Source organism: Rhododendron vialii, chromosome 3a (assembly GCF_030253575.1).
Source record: "Rhododendron vialii isolate Sample 1 chromosome 3a, ASM3025357v1".
NCBI lineage: Eukaryota > Viridiplantae > Streptophyta > Magnoliopsida > Ericales > Ericaceae > Rhododendron > Rhododendron vialii.
The window spans coordinates 19,074,073-19,087,871 of NC_080559.1; positions in this window are offsets into that span (position 1 = coordinate 19,074,073).

The following is a 13,799-nucleotide window of genomic DNA, read 5'->3' on the forward strand; positions in this document are numbered from 1 at the left end:
TGTTGTTTTGCAGTTGAGTTATGTTGTTGCTTTGTCCATTTGCATAGAGAGTAATTATCTGATAGTCCTGGTGCATCACCACGTAGTACTCCAATGTCCTAATTCATCACATATTTCTTTAAAGTGCATACTTAACCCTAGGTTTATAAAAAATGTATGATATAGACAAAAGTGATGGAACCGTGGCGATATGGTACTTCAAGACCACCAAATAAATTTTCATGCATAGCCCACCAGCACATGTCCAGTATGTGGAAAGTAGTACTATCATTTAATGAAGTTGAATGGATTTTGAATGCTACTCTTCATACTGATTTGTTTGTTCCTTTTTTGACTTTTAGAAAGCGTTTGACCTCTAAAAATTCTCTATAATTTTAATTTGTAATGTTTTTAATATGTAATATGAATCTTGTTTGATAGATCTCAATTACTTTTATTATAAAAAAAATCATAAAAATCATAAAAAAAACATCACCACGTAGTACTCCAACGTCTTAATTCATCACAAATTTTCTTTAAGGTGCATACTTAACCCTAGGTTTATAAAAAAATGTATGATATAGACAAAAGTGATAAAAAAAAAATGTATGATATAGACAAAAGTGATGGAACTGTGGCGGTACGGTACTTCAAGACCACCAAATAAATTTTCATGCATAGCCCACCAGCACATGTACAGTATGTGGAAAGTAGTACTATCATTTAAGAAGTTGAATGGATTTTGAATGCTACTCCTCGTCCTGATTTGTTTGTTCTTTTTTAACTTTTAGAGAGTGTTTGACCTCTAAAAAATTGTCTATAATTTTAATTTGTAATGTTTTTAATATGTAATATGAATCTTGTTTGATAGATCTCAATTATTTTTATTATAAAAAAATCTTAAAAATCATAAAAAAAATATTATAAAATGTAAGATATAAGTATATTTTTGAAAGACACGAATGTCGACAATTGGACAATAAATTGGGACGGAGGGAGTAAGATTTTCTTGAGATTTATACAATTAATGATGGCTTAATTTCAAAAACACCCCCTCAAATTATCACGTTTTTTTAACATCGCTCTTTTAACTAAAAAATCAGCCAACATAACCTCCTCAACTATCAAAACTAAACAACCTCACCCCCTATCTCCACTTCTGTTAATTTTGTGGACGAAAAAGGGACAAAAGATAAATATACCCTTATGTAAGTGGACGGGAAAAGTAGGGCAGAAAAATTAGATCTCATATCATCTCATCTCTCACATCTCCATCTTTTTACGGCGTCCACCGCATCTAGCTTTCCAACCTCCTCAAAACCGGTGGCTGGCCAATCAACTTCATCCCCTTGCTCATAACCTACCTCCACTGCCGCTTCAAACATGGCCCCACCACCAAATCCATCCTCATCAAACCCCCCGTCTTCCTCGCAGTCATCGTTATTAGCCTCCTCACCAGTGCTGACTACCTCTACGCCTACAGCTTCGCCAAACTCCCTGTCTCAACCTCAGCCCTCATCATCGCATCCCAGCTCGGCTTCACAGCGTTGTTCGCGTTCTTGTTGGTGTGGCAGAAGTTCACATCATACTCTACCAACAAAGTTTTCTTGCTGACAGTGGGGATCCTAGTGCTGGAGAGAGAGAGAGAGAGAGAGAGAGAGTTGGACAGAAGGGGTAATGTTGCTTAGTTTGAGGGGGTCATGTTGGTTGATTTTTTAGTTAAGGATGTGATGTTGCAAAAACGTGATAGTTGTGTGTGTGGGGGTGGATGTTTTGAAATTAAGTCATTAATGATATTAGAAGAATGGTATATATAATGTAATCTAATACTAATATTGAGAGCGAGCTGGCTCCCGGGAGTTCCCCAATGTAGACACATGAAGCAATGGAATCAAAACGATTGAATATAGAATCAGTCTACCCATACAGATAAAAGTGCACAGATTATGCACAGATGTTTGTGTGGGGCCTATCATGAGTCCTACACAAACGATTCGAGCCGTTCATTAAATGTAAAACATTTTTTCAAGAGTCCGTTATGAAAAATCAGTTCAATCCGATACCTAACAGTTCTCGACCAAATCATCTAACTCTTCATTGAGATTTTAGGAAAATGAAAAGTTAAATGATTGAATCGAGCACTTATAAGTATCGATTTAAGCTGATTTTTCACAATGACTCTTGAAAAAGTATTTTACATTTAATGAACGGCTCGAATCATTTGTGTGAAATCCGTGATAAACCCCATAAAAAAATCTGTGTATAATCTATACATGTAATATCTATGTGGACAGACTTTCTGTTGAATATACTCACACTCCTTAGTTCCCTAGAGTCTTTTAATTTCCGTTTGATCGGAAAAAAAATTACCTTGAGTCTTTGACCTTGACCCCCCGGAAAAAACGAAAGAAAACGTACGAATGAGATTTCTTTGAAATTAATTAATTGTGAGACAGTGCTGGATCGATCGATCACAGTTGTTTCGTAAATTGAGGTGAGAATGTGAGATGAGATCTATCTAACCTAATAATAATCCCGACCCGCGTGACGTGATCAGTCCGGCCCCATTGTCGAAGCAACAGTACACAGTACATTACTCCAAAGTCCAATCCCCTTTCGAGATACTCCTAAAAACTAAACAACGCCGCGCCCTTGTTCGGTTAACCATTTAGTTTTAATTTTGTTTTCAATCATTATTTTTTTTTTTTTTTAATAATTATTTTATTTTTTCAATTATTACTTTCTCATCTCTCTCTATCTCTCTCCAATTATTATCCATATCTTCAATCATTATTTTATTTCTCTTTCCACCAATTTATCAAAACTAAACTAAACTAAACTCTCAACCAAACACAACCCGGTATAATTCAATCTTCAATGAACCACGTTTAGAAATCACACAATCAAACAAAAAAGTTGAAAAAACAATAAGATATATATGCTACTAATGCAACATTTTGCACAACATTTATTTAGACCACGTAAACATGTTGTATATAATATTGCGCAGAATACATTTTCTCCTAAGAAAATGTGTCTTCCCCTCATAAACCGCATGAATTCGCTATGATAAAGTTATGGACTACATAAATCTTCTTCTCACTCCAACAAATTGTTTGCTTTTTTCTTCTTTTTTCACCCCACCATCTCAACGGTCTCTAACTCTAGAAATGTACGATATTTATATGGCTTTTCGAGTCATTAGAACATCCAGAGTGGTATAATCAAGACAAAAAGGTTTATAAGGTTTGCAACATTTGCTCAAAAAGAGCTCACATTGAAATAATCAAATTTAGAAACATCTTAGCAACTCATCAAATTTTGGCCATTTTATAATCAAAACTACCAACCTTTTGCCAATAATCATATTTAATTGTCTTTATATTTCCTCAATCAAGTATACCATCATTACACAAAAACCTTCTTTCTTTCATTTTCAACATGTTTATAACAAAAATACTTTTAAAAACAGTTTTTTTTATTAAAACTGTTTTTTCCCCAATTTTTTTTTATTGTTCTTTTGAAAGAAAAAAAATTTTCTATTCAATAACTGTTTTTTTTAAACTTTTTCCCAAAAACTCTTTTTTAATCAAAGTTTTCAAAAAAACTATTTTCCCTTTTTCTAATACCCTATTTTTATTAGTTTGAAAACTATTTTAAAAAAATTATTTTCTATGTTACAATTTCTAGATTTTTATAAGTTAAAAAGGTGATGTGGCAAGTTTTGGTTATTCAATTTGAATTGTATCATTGTGGACCTCTACATTACTAACCTTAGCAACCCTTTAAATAGCAACTTTTGATTATTCCACCGTAGATGCTCTAAGTAAGTAAGCGTTACGGTGGGGGAGCTCACCCCCGTCTTTGGGGTTGTCTCCGCTCGCAATCATAGTTGTCAGAATTGCACAATTCTCGATTCGATTTACGATTTATACGAAACCGATACAACTCTATAGGTGAATAAGGAATCAAACAGAATTGGTAATGAAATGTACGATTCACGGTTCGATTTATGCAAATGTAACTTCGTAGAGCGTTAAGTTCGGAAAATAATATTCCCATAAAAATTTCGGGGCGGTTCCGGGGACACTTATAAAAACATCTAAAAAAACACCTCAAATCTCAATCTCATAGGTCCGGATCAAATTTTTATGATCCGAACTGTTTAATGTGTGCAGAATATGATTTTAAGGGTGCTCGCTAGAAATTAACAAAAAACATGACCAGAAAGTGCTTGTTTTGAGCAGTTTTTAATTGAATTGTTCATCAAATCTAAACTAAAAACTGCTCAGATCAAGCCTTCCTGGTCAAATTTTTTTTTGATGATTTCTAGCGGGTACTCTTAAAATCACGTTCTAATCACATTGAGCAGCTCGAGTCATCAATTTTTGATTGGGAACTATAAGATGTTTTTATAAGTATCCCCAGAACCACCTCGTAAAAATTTTGTTCATATATATGTTGATTACAATACGTATTCTTGCTAGAAATTGCCCATGCCTGGTTGATGAATTTGTTATTCAGTATGATTTTGAGTGGCCTTAGATAGGTGTGAGCTTAGTTAGCGGAATGCCCAAGCCTAAAAGCATTTGCGAACAAAATTTAACTTCCCGCTATATTAAACACGATTATAATACTGATCACATCCCAAAAACCCAATTGTCTTCACAAAATCAATTTTATAAGTTCGAAATAGGAAAACTTTTTTTTTATCCATACAACGAAGCAACATCTAACTGATCAATTCGAAATGAAAGAAGATTGAGGTGGTTTCACTTCTACCTAATCAACTTGATATGAAAGAAGTTTGAGGTGGTTTCACTTCCATCCCAACATAGCTTTTGACGTTGCAAGGTTGGCCACTGCAAGGTTTTTCCCACCCGGACTGAATGCTGTTGCAATGGTTGACCTTGGAGGAGGCATCAAAGAATAATCCTTAGCTGATAAATGTCGCAATGACTTGGACTCAACTCTAAAATAATCCAAAGACGTGCCTAGGACTCAACATATTCAAAATGATATGAGAACTGGTAAATTAATATAATAGTAAAACTTGTGTGAAAATATAATGCTAAACCCTATATGGAAATACCATGATAAAAGGCCATACTTTACATCTCTCGTTGCTTCAGGTCGGGACCCCAAACCAATGCCCTAATTCCGTTTTTTTTTTTATAAAGGTCAAGAGGGTAATTTCCGTCTAGGCAAGTGATTGTGACCTTAAAGTGTGTTGCAATAAGAATGCCCCAAGCATAGGGCTAGGTCGGTTGAAAGCATAATAATACCCGAAAGTCCGGGGTCGAATCCACAGGGAGCACATCCATAACTTGTTTCAAAGGTTAGCTTGCGTAGAGATTTTAGCGTTAGGACCGCCAACCAAACTTCGGCGTTGAGACGGCCAACTGAAGGATTTAGTTAACTGGCTACTTAACCTAACTACGGCTTTTTAACTGGAGATTAAACTAAAGATTAGGTTTAGGGATAATTAACACCCATAACGTAAGGATAAACTCAATTCTTCCCTTCTTAACAAAGGTGTTAAACATGACTAGGGCTCTTTTGGTTCATTTTGACAAACACAGAGGAACATAGCTCCAAGCACCAAATGTGGCAAATAGCTTAGCCCTTGCCTACATTTGATCAAAGAGATTAACACCTCTAAGTTTTGATACATAAAATTAGTCCTAAGCCATGTTTAAGCTAGAAAACGGGATTTTACAAGAGAAGAACAAGCCACATCCTTGGTTACGGGATGTTAACTATCCCACAACCTAACCTTACTACACTACTCAACTATTGAAAGGGGCAACGAAATGAGCAAGAGTAAAAATAAGGAAAATACCAAACATTGAGTAAGTTTGAAATAAATACAAGATCCTCGAAGAGGATGAGATTCCTTACAACTTTAATGAAGGTGAAATGCTTCGAAAGTAAATGGATCGTACCTAAAAACCTTGCTCAAAGCATAAATGAAAAGAGAGGTGGGAGCTCCATTAATGGAGGTAGAGAGAGAAAGTGCAAGAGTAAAAGATGCCTACTAAAATCAGGTCTGGGGGTATTTATAGCCCCTTAAAAATGAGTTACAAAGGTCCGAAATGCCCCTAGAAAGTTACAAAAGTCGGGCACAAAAAGCCGACTTTTTTCCAGGATGTACCGGTACCGTGAAAGTCCAGTACCAGTACAGGTCTTGTTTCTCAGCATTTTAGACCAAATATGTCCGCGATGTACAGGTACAGCTTTTATCTGTACTGGTACATTGCTGGCAGATTTCTTCTGAATTATTTTCTTCCCTCCAACGGCCCCTTTGGCATCCCGAACACTCTTCGACACTTCTTTAAACACTCCTTGGGACTTGGTGGCAGTGTGCACATGGTCTCGACTCTTTGGATGATCCCGGATTGATTTCTTTGGCGTTCAAAATGCCTTATTTCCACCTTTAACCTGAAAGGGCCAAAAACACCAACTCCGCGCAATATCATCTAATTAAGGTAAATTATGTACGAAAGCAGGACAAAATTAGTATCGATAAGCCCATTTATAAACACTATCGAGGGCTTATCAGCAAGCATTTTGTTCTTGGAGATATCTCTCTTCGTGCTAATCTGAGCAATATCTAATAATACCTGAGGGGTATGTTTCAATCTTTTAGACCTCAAAGCATAATTAAGAAGACGAATATTATACAAAATTGAAAAGTAAAATCAATCACTCTACCATACTACAACCATCTATTATACAAAATTGAAAAAGCATGCTTACCGGATCCCAATTTGTCTGTACTGCGTAGTTAAAAGTTTTTGAGATGTGTCATTACAGGTGAGCTGGTAAATCCCAATTTCAGAAGGCAAATCCCAATTTTTGTTTAGATGGAATAAAAAAAGTAAAAACTTTACTCAAACTTTGTTTATAAAAACTTTACCCAAAAAGTTTCTATGCAATAAAAAGGTGAAAATCATATCATCGAGCGTGACAACTCCACAGACCACTGGAACAACACCACGTCTTGTTTGCATAGATGCCAATTCCAAAAAATATAAGAGATGAATTGCATATAAAAAAAGTAGACAACAGGAAACCTCACATACATCCCATTGAGTCCATAATGGAACTAAAAAAAAGTAAGCTGGAAAAAGAAATGTCAAGTTGACTATGGTTTCCCACACCGTCGCGATTTGTATTATAGATAACAAAAAGACATAATAAAATAAGAATCATACAACTGATAGAAACTTGCCGAATAAAAAACTAACTATTTTTTCCACTTGCCGAATCATACAACGGTGTGCTCCTCATGCCAAATTAAAGTTGATGCAGAGTGACGGGGGATGGGGGAGGAGAGAGGGAGAGAGGAAAATAATGAAATACAAAACCGTATATTGATTTGCCTTTGATTTGCATTCTTACCATAAATAAAGTGCATTTTATTTATTGCCGTGTATATTGATTTTGCCGTGCACTGTCATTTTGCATTCTTACCATAAATAAAGTGCATTTTGTTTATTGCCGTGTATATTGATTTGCATTCTTACCATAAATAAAGTGCATTTTGTTTCCATCCATTTTGCCATGTATATTGAGTTGCCTTTGATTCTATAAATAAAGTGCATTTTTATTGCCGTGGGATTAGGAATAGCAATAGCAATGGCAATAGCAATAGCCTTTGATTTGCCTTACCGTAAATTATTGTTGTGAGAGCTAATTAATTACTGGGCTCTTAGAATGAGAATGAATAAAAGGTGAAGATTTATGCAGAAAAATATGTTACAAATCCAACGGTAGAGGAAAAATACGTGGACCACCACGCCATCGTGATTTGTATTATAGATATATATTAGGAGCATTTGGTTAACCTCTTTTTTTTTTCTTCTCAAACATAGAAATAATCATTTCAGATATGCTTCAGGCTAAGATACCTTGTTCTCATGGATTATCTATTACTCCGTATTAGTTTGGTAGAATTTCCACAGTTTATGAGTCTATAGATCGCTTCAATGTCTTCAGAATAGGTTTTGTTTTTTTTTCAATTTGCTAGACTATAATTAGGCCTGTCAATGGATTGGATCCAATCCGAAAAATTCGATCCGAATCCGATAATCCGAATCCGGTAATCCAAATTCGGATCGGATTGGATTAAATCCGTAATCAATCCGAATCCGAACTTTATTTTTTAATTTTTTTAAAAAACAATAAATTTTTTATTTTGAAAAAAAATGTTTAAGAAGTTGTATTTTTATTTTTAATTTTTTTAGGAAAATAAATTTTTTTTCAAATTTTTTTTTGTTAAAATTTTTGAAGTAAAAAAGTTTTCGGATCGGATCCGAATTACCACTATCGGATTTGAGTCTTATCGAATCCGGATCGGATTCAAATTCCGGATCCGGCTCATTGACAGGCCTAACTATAATAGCACAGGTAGTTAAGAATATGATTGAGTACGTATAATACCCGACATGAATGCTGCTAAATTTGACAAATTGATCACTTAACTTATGTTTGGTTGGATGGAATCAAGGTTGGAATGGAATAGTTATTCCAATAACTTACTTATTCCAATATTTGGTTCACCATTGAATAATAGAATGATGATTCAAAATGAAATCACTATTCACCTTAGTAAAGGAATTGTCATTCCATCCAAAAAACTAAGGAATTGTTATTCCATTTCTTTGTCACACCAAAATTACTAGTGCCACTCCAACATTCACTATTGCCACACCAAAAATTACTATTGCCACTCCAAAAATTACTATTGTCACTCTAAAAAATGCTATTGTTACTCCAAAAATTACTATTGTCACACTATTCCATTAGAGATGAGAATGACTATTCCTAAGCACAACCAAACATGAGAATGATTATTCCATTTTCAATTCCTCCAATTCTATTCCATTCTTAATTCCATTCCTATTCACATTTCATTCCATCCAACCAAACGCACCCTTATATCCTCTAAATCGGATGTCGCGGCAGGGTTCAAAGTTTCAGACTACTAGTCTCCAAATGTTATCATATAAGCTACTTAATAATTGTCAAAAACATAATTCATAGTGTATTAAATTAAATCTTAGACTTTTCATTTTTATGATGAATCTTTAATATCTATATACGTACATATTTTTCTCTTATTGATCAAATTTTTACAATTCACGATTTGATTTCACTCATGATTTAGGAGAAGGCGAGAGCGAAAAAGTTTAACTGCACACAACTGTTACACACACACACACACACACACACATATATATATATGGGGGCATATCTGTAGACAACCAAACAAACACCCCATCTCAGCCCTTTATTTCAAGGGCTGAGATTAAATCCCAGCCCATACTTAAAACTAATTACACTCTTCCCCTCTCTCCTCCCATCTCTCACGTCAGACACAAGCCATCCTCTGTGACAGACCATCCCTCCACTCCGACTGACGCGCTCAGCCCCCGCCGCCGACAACCCTCAGTCCCCTGCCGCCGACGCCCCTCTCTCTCCACCGACGACCCACGCTCGACGACCCCTCTCTCTGGTCGAGGTAACGCTCTCCCCCCTCTCTCTGTCTCCGCGTCTCTCTCTCTCTCTCTCTCTCTCTCTCTCTCTCTCTCTCCCCCTCTCTCTCTCTCTCTTCCTCAATGAGCCCTAGATTCTTCATCTTAGGGTTCCAAAATTTGGAGAGCCCCAAAAATGAGGGTTTGTGATCCACTATGAAATTGGGGATTTTTTGTGGTCCACTATGAAATTACGGTTTGTTTCAGCCATATACAGCTGGATTGCAAAGTTTTTACTAGAGAACATGAATTCCACTAGTATACCATTATTTCCCATTGATTATTGGGTCTATAACACGTGTTAGGTTGTAAATTCCATCCATACCAGTTGTTATATTGCAAAGTTCTGTCATTTAAACAAGGGTTCGACGCTTGGAACGACACATTGCATTAAAAACTGAACTGGACCTATGTAGTAACATTTGACGTAACGTTTAAGGATGAGTATAGATGCGTCAAGTACCCAAAGATGGTTCTCTAGAATTAGTTTTCTTCTTTCAAGGACCCCAGTTGTTGTTAGCTTTCGGTTTCAGTTGATAGTAGAATAATTGACATGTATTTGATTTGTTTGGTTGTTGGTTTGTAGTTGATGGGTACGTGACAGAATGCATCCATTTATTGTAATCATTTTCAAATCAATTGTGGCCATACCAGTTTTTTTCTTTTGGGGCCAAAATAATCTTTCAAGGTTCATTTCCGAATGCAACTTTAAATTCCCAAGGCGCATTGAGAGAGAGAGGGGGAGAGAGAGATTGCCTTTCTGCTTTCTCCCTCCATCCCTCTCTCTCGTACGTTCTCTTCCCTTCTCTCTTTCGATTAAGTATTCTTCCGTGGAACATTTCAAACTTGTATGGAGGTTTGAGGATGTGGAATTCCTGTCTTCTGTTTGTGTTTTATTCGAACGAACAGCCGTTGTGCTAGCTAGGAAATTTGTGGATCTTTGTCTACGGTTGGCTGGAACTGATCAAGTCTCCTCAATTTATCTGCATTTATGATTCACTTCTTATTCTTCTTGGTTGCATTTTGAAGTTACGGAACTGCTTAATTGGGAGACTACATCTTAGAGTTTTTGTATCTGATCATGGAATACCTAACTGGTGGAGATATGATGACTTTGCTTATGAGAAAGGATACATTGACTGAAGAGGAGGCCAGGTTTTACATTGCGGAAACAATTTTGGCGATTGAATCCATTCATAAGCATAACTATATCCATAGGTTCTTAGCTAGCAGTGTTCGATGCATAAATGTTATTTGTATTTTAAAGTTTTATTGTGATTGCTACTTTCAGATAATCTGATTCCTTCTTTTCGCCTGCTGCCGAGACATTAAGCCTGATAACTTGCTGCTTGATAGATATGGTCACTTGAGACTATCAAATTTTGGACTATGTAAACCCTTAGATTGAAGCTGTAACGCCCCGATTTTCTAAGGAATTTTGAAAGCATTAACCCTAAAATACACTGAATTTTATAAACTATTAGGCCCCTATTTGTCGTTATACAAAATGTACATTAAAAAAAAATACAACAAAAAGAATCCAACATTTTATTTAAATATCTTCAGAGCAACTCTAGTCTTGATTCAGATCTCAAGCATACTTGGTCTCCGTTGTTGGTATTCTTCCTGTGTCAAACAGCTCCACCATTGAACCCTGCACCCTCTGGCAAATTGATCGCCGAAGCAAACGATTTACCAGGATACAAACGTATCCGTGAGTGATAATTCACCCAGTAGAATAATTCCAATCCTACCAACCCCTTACTCTACATTTAGCAGATCAACAATATATCAATTCACAGGAGGTACAGAATAATAACACATCGCCCTTTCCTTTACTATCCATTATCTTACATGAAATCTAAGGATCATTTCCACAAGGTCATTTCCTCCTATATCCACTAACTTTGACCGTCCCATGGAATATAACTCTCCCTTTATTTGTCCTGCATCAAGGTTCTAAGCGAATACTACTAAATTACGTATCCAGTCTGGATTCACTTACAACCATAATAAAGGAACAGCTCACCATGACAACTCAGCATTAGCGGTCGCACTATCTCATTGTCAGGATCCTTTACCGTCTCCCAACTCTACACACTGGGTACTTTACCATACCCCTAATCTACACACTGGGTACTATACAGTATTCAAGGATCCTTTACCGTTTCCCAAAATACTGTACTCGGAGTCCTTTACCGTCCTCCACACACACACTGGGTACTGTACCGTATTTAGGATCATTTACTGTATCCCAAATACTATACCCGGAGTCCTTTACCGTCCTCCACACACACACTGGGTACTGTACCGTATTTACGATCATTTATCGTATTCCAAATACTGTACCCGGAGTCCTTTACCGTCCTCCACACACTCTGAGTACTTTACCGTACCCGGGGTCTTTTACCATTCCCCAACTCAACCAAAGGTACTTTACCGTACCAAGGTCCTTTACCGGCACCTAACATCCTTAATCAACTTTACCATTTTATCCTTTACTTAACCACGTCTACTTGTTCACTACTCAAAACCACCCATGAACCCAAGCCCATTCCAACACAAACAACATGATACAATCAATAACAGCTCGATTCATAACATAATACATTTCAATGAGATAAAAAGTCATATCAAATAATATTGTGCGAGTAAGTAAACACATAATATTTTATGATTGGACCGATGCCCTTAAGATTCGTTGAACAAGTAAATTAATTAATTATAGCATGCACTTATTCTACTAAAAATAAATCAACCACATAGTTTAGGTTCAAATTGAGAACTAAAGTATATTCAGGGGGCAAACTGCAATTTCATAATATCTCACTTTAAAAGAAAAACGTGCATGCTACAGTAGCCTTCGATTTTCAATTTTTCAGGAAACAGAGTACTTCTGGTTTGATTCGCGGGTATGACAAATCCCATTATAACTTTTCAAATTCATCATATAGAAATTATTTAATACTTAGGAGAAAATAGGAAAGCAATTATTCTACCTTAAATCCGGCTGAAAGAGCGGGTACTAGCTTGCGGACAATTTCGGTAAAATGAAAAAGATGGCGACGGCAGCAGGGGACTCGGGGCTAATTGGAAGGTGGTTTGTGGATACTTGGTGATGTAGTGGTTGATTGAGAACCTGAATATGATGTACGGAGGGATTTTATGTAGAAATCCGTCTCTCTCTCTCTCTCTATTCTAGACTCAATAATAGAATTGGGAGTGAAATAATATACTGGTGTTCAATTTTCGGATTTATGTGGGTATGTATAATGGGAGAGAATAAGGTAGTGAGAATGTGAGAGGATAAGTGTGGAAGTGGTAGAATGGGGAAGGAGAGTGAATGAGAAAGATACTGATAATGATAAGAGAGATAGAGGACAAGTGTCACATTTTGTGGGGTTTTCTTTAATCTAATGTATGTGGACGCGTATATGTATAAGATAAGAATGTATGTGGACGCGTTTATGTATAAGGTGAGAATGTATGTGGACGCATATATGTATAGGATGAGAGAGAGAGAGAGAAGTGGAGAGTTAATTTGAATAGAATTTTAGTTAGGATTTAGATAGGAAAGATAAGAGATGAATATGAATCCCTAATTTCCTGTATATCTAAAGTTTAAATATCTTAAACAATAGCGCAAATAATATCAATTGTACACGTAATAATATATTTTAATTATTCAATCTAATTAATTATTGAATTAGAAATTTAACAATAAAAATTTGTATTAAAAAAATTAGGTCAAAAATCCGGGTCGTTACAGAAGCGCTCTCAAAGAGAAGGATTTTTCAGGGGCAGGCAGTTTTAATGGAACTTCACAAAATGGTGAACGCTTGGTTTAGACTTCTAGTAGACTTATGATTGGTGCTTTTTTAGGTGGTTGCTTGGTGCTATTATGTATGAAATGCTCGTGGGATATCCTCCTTTTATTCTAATGATCCCATGTCAACATATAGAAAGTTAAAATTGCAGATGCTGAATTATATCTTTATCAAGGGACAGAAATGCATTGCGGATGATAATCTTCATGACGCAAAGATAGCTATGAAGGATTTGATTGATTTTATGGGAAGCAAGAAAAGTGGACTGTACAATTATGTCAGAAGATACAAGAAAAATTGGATGCTCCTATTTCTTTACAAATTGAAAAAAGTCTCATGCCTTCGGGAAGAGGGAAGGAAGCATCATCAGAGAGATGAATTTTGTTTAGAGAGATTAATTTTGTAACTTATACTCAGATGATGTAATTACATTAGAACTTCAATAAAAATTCAG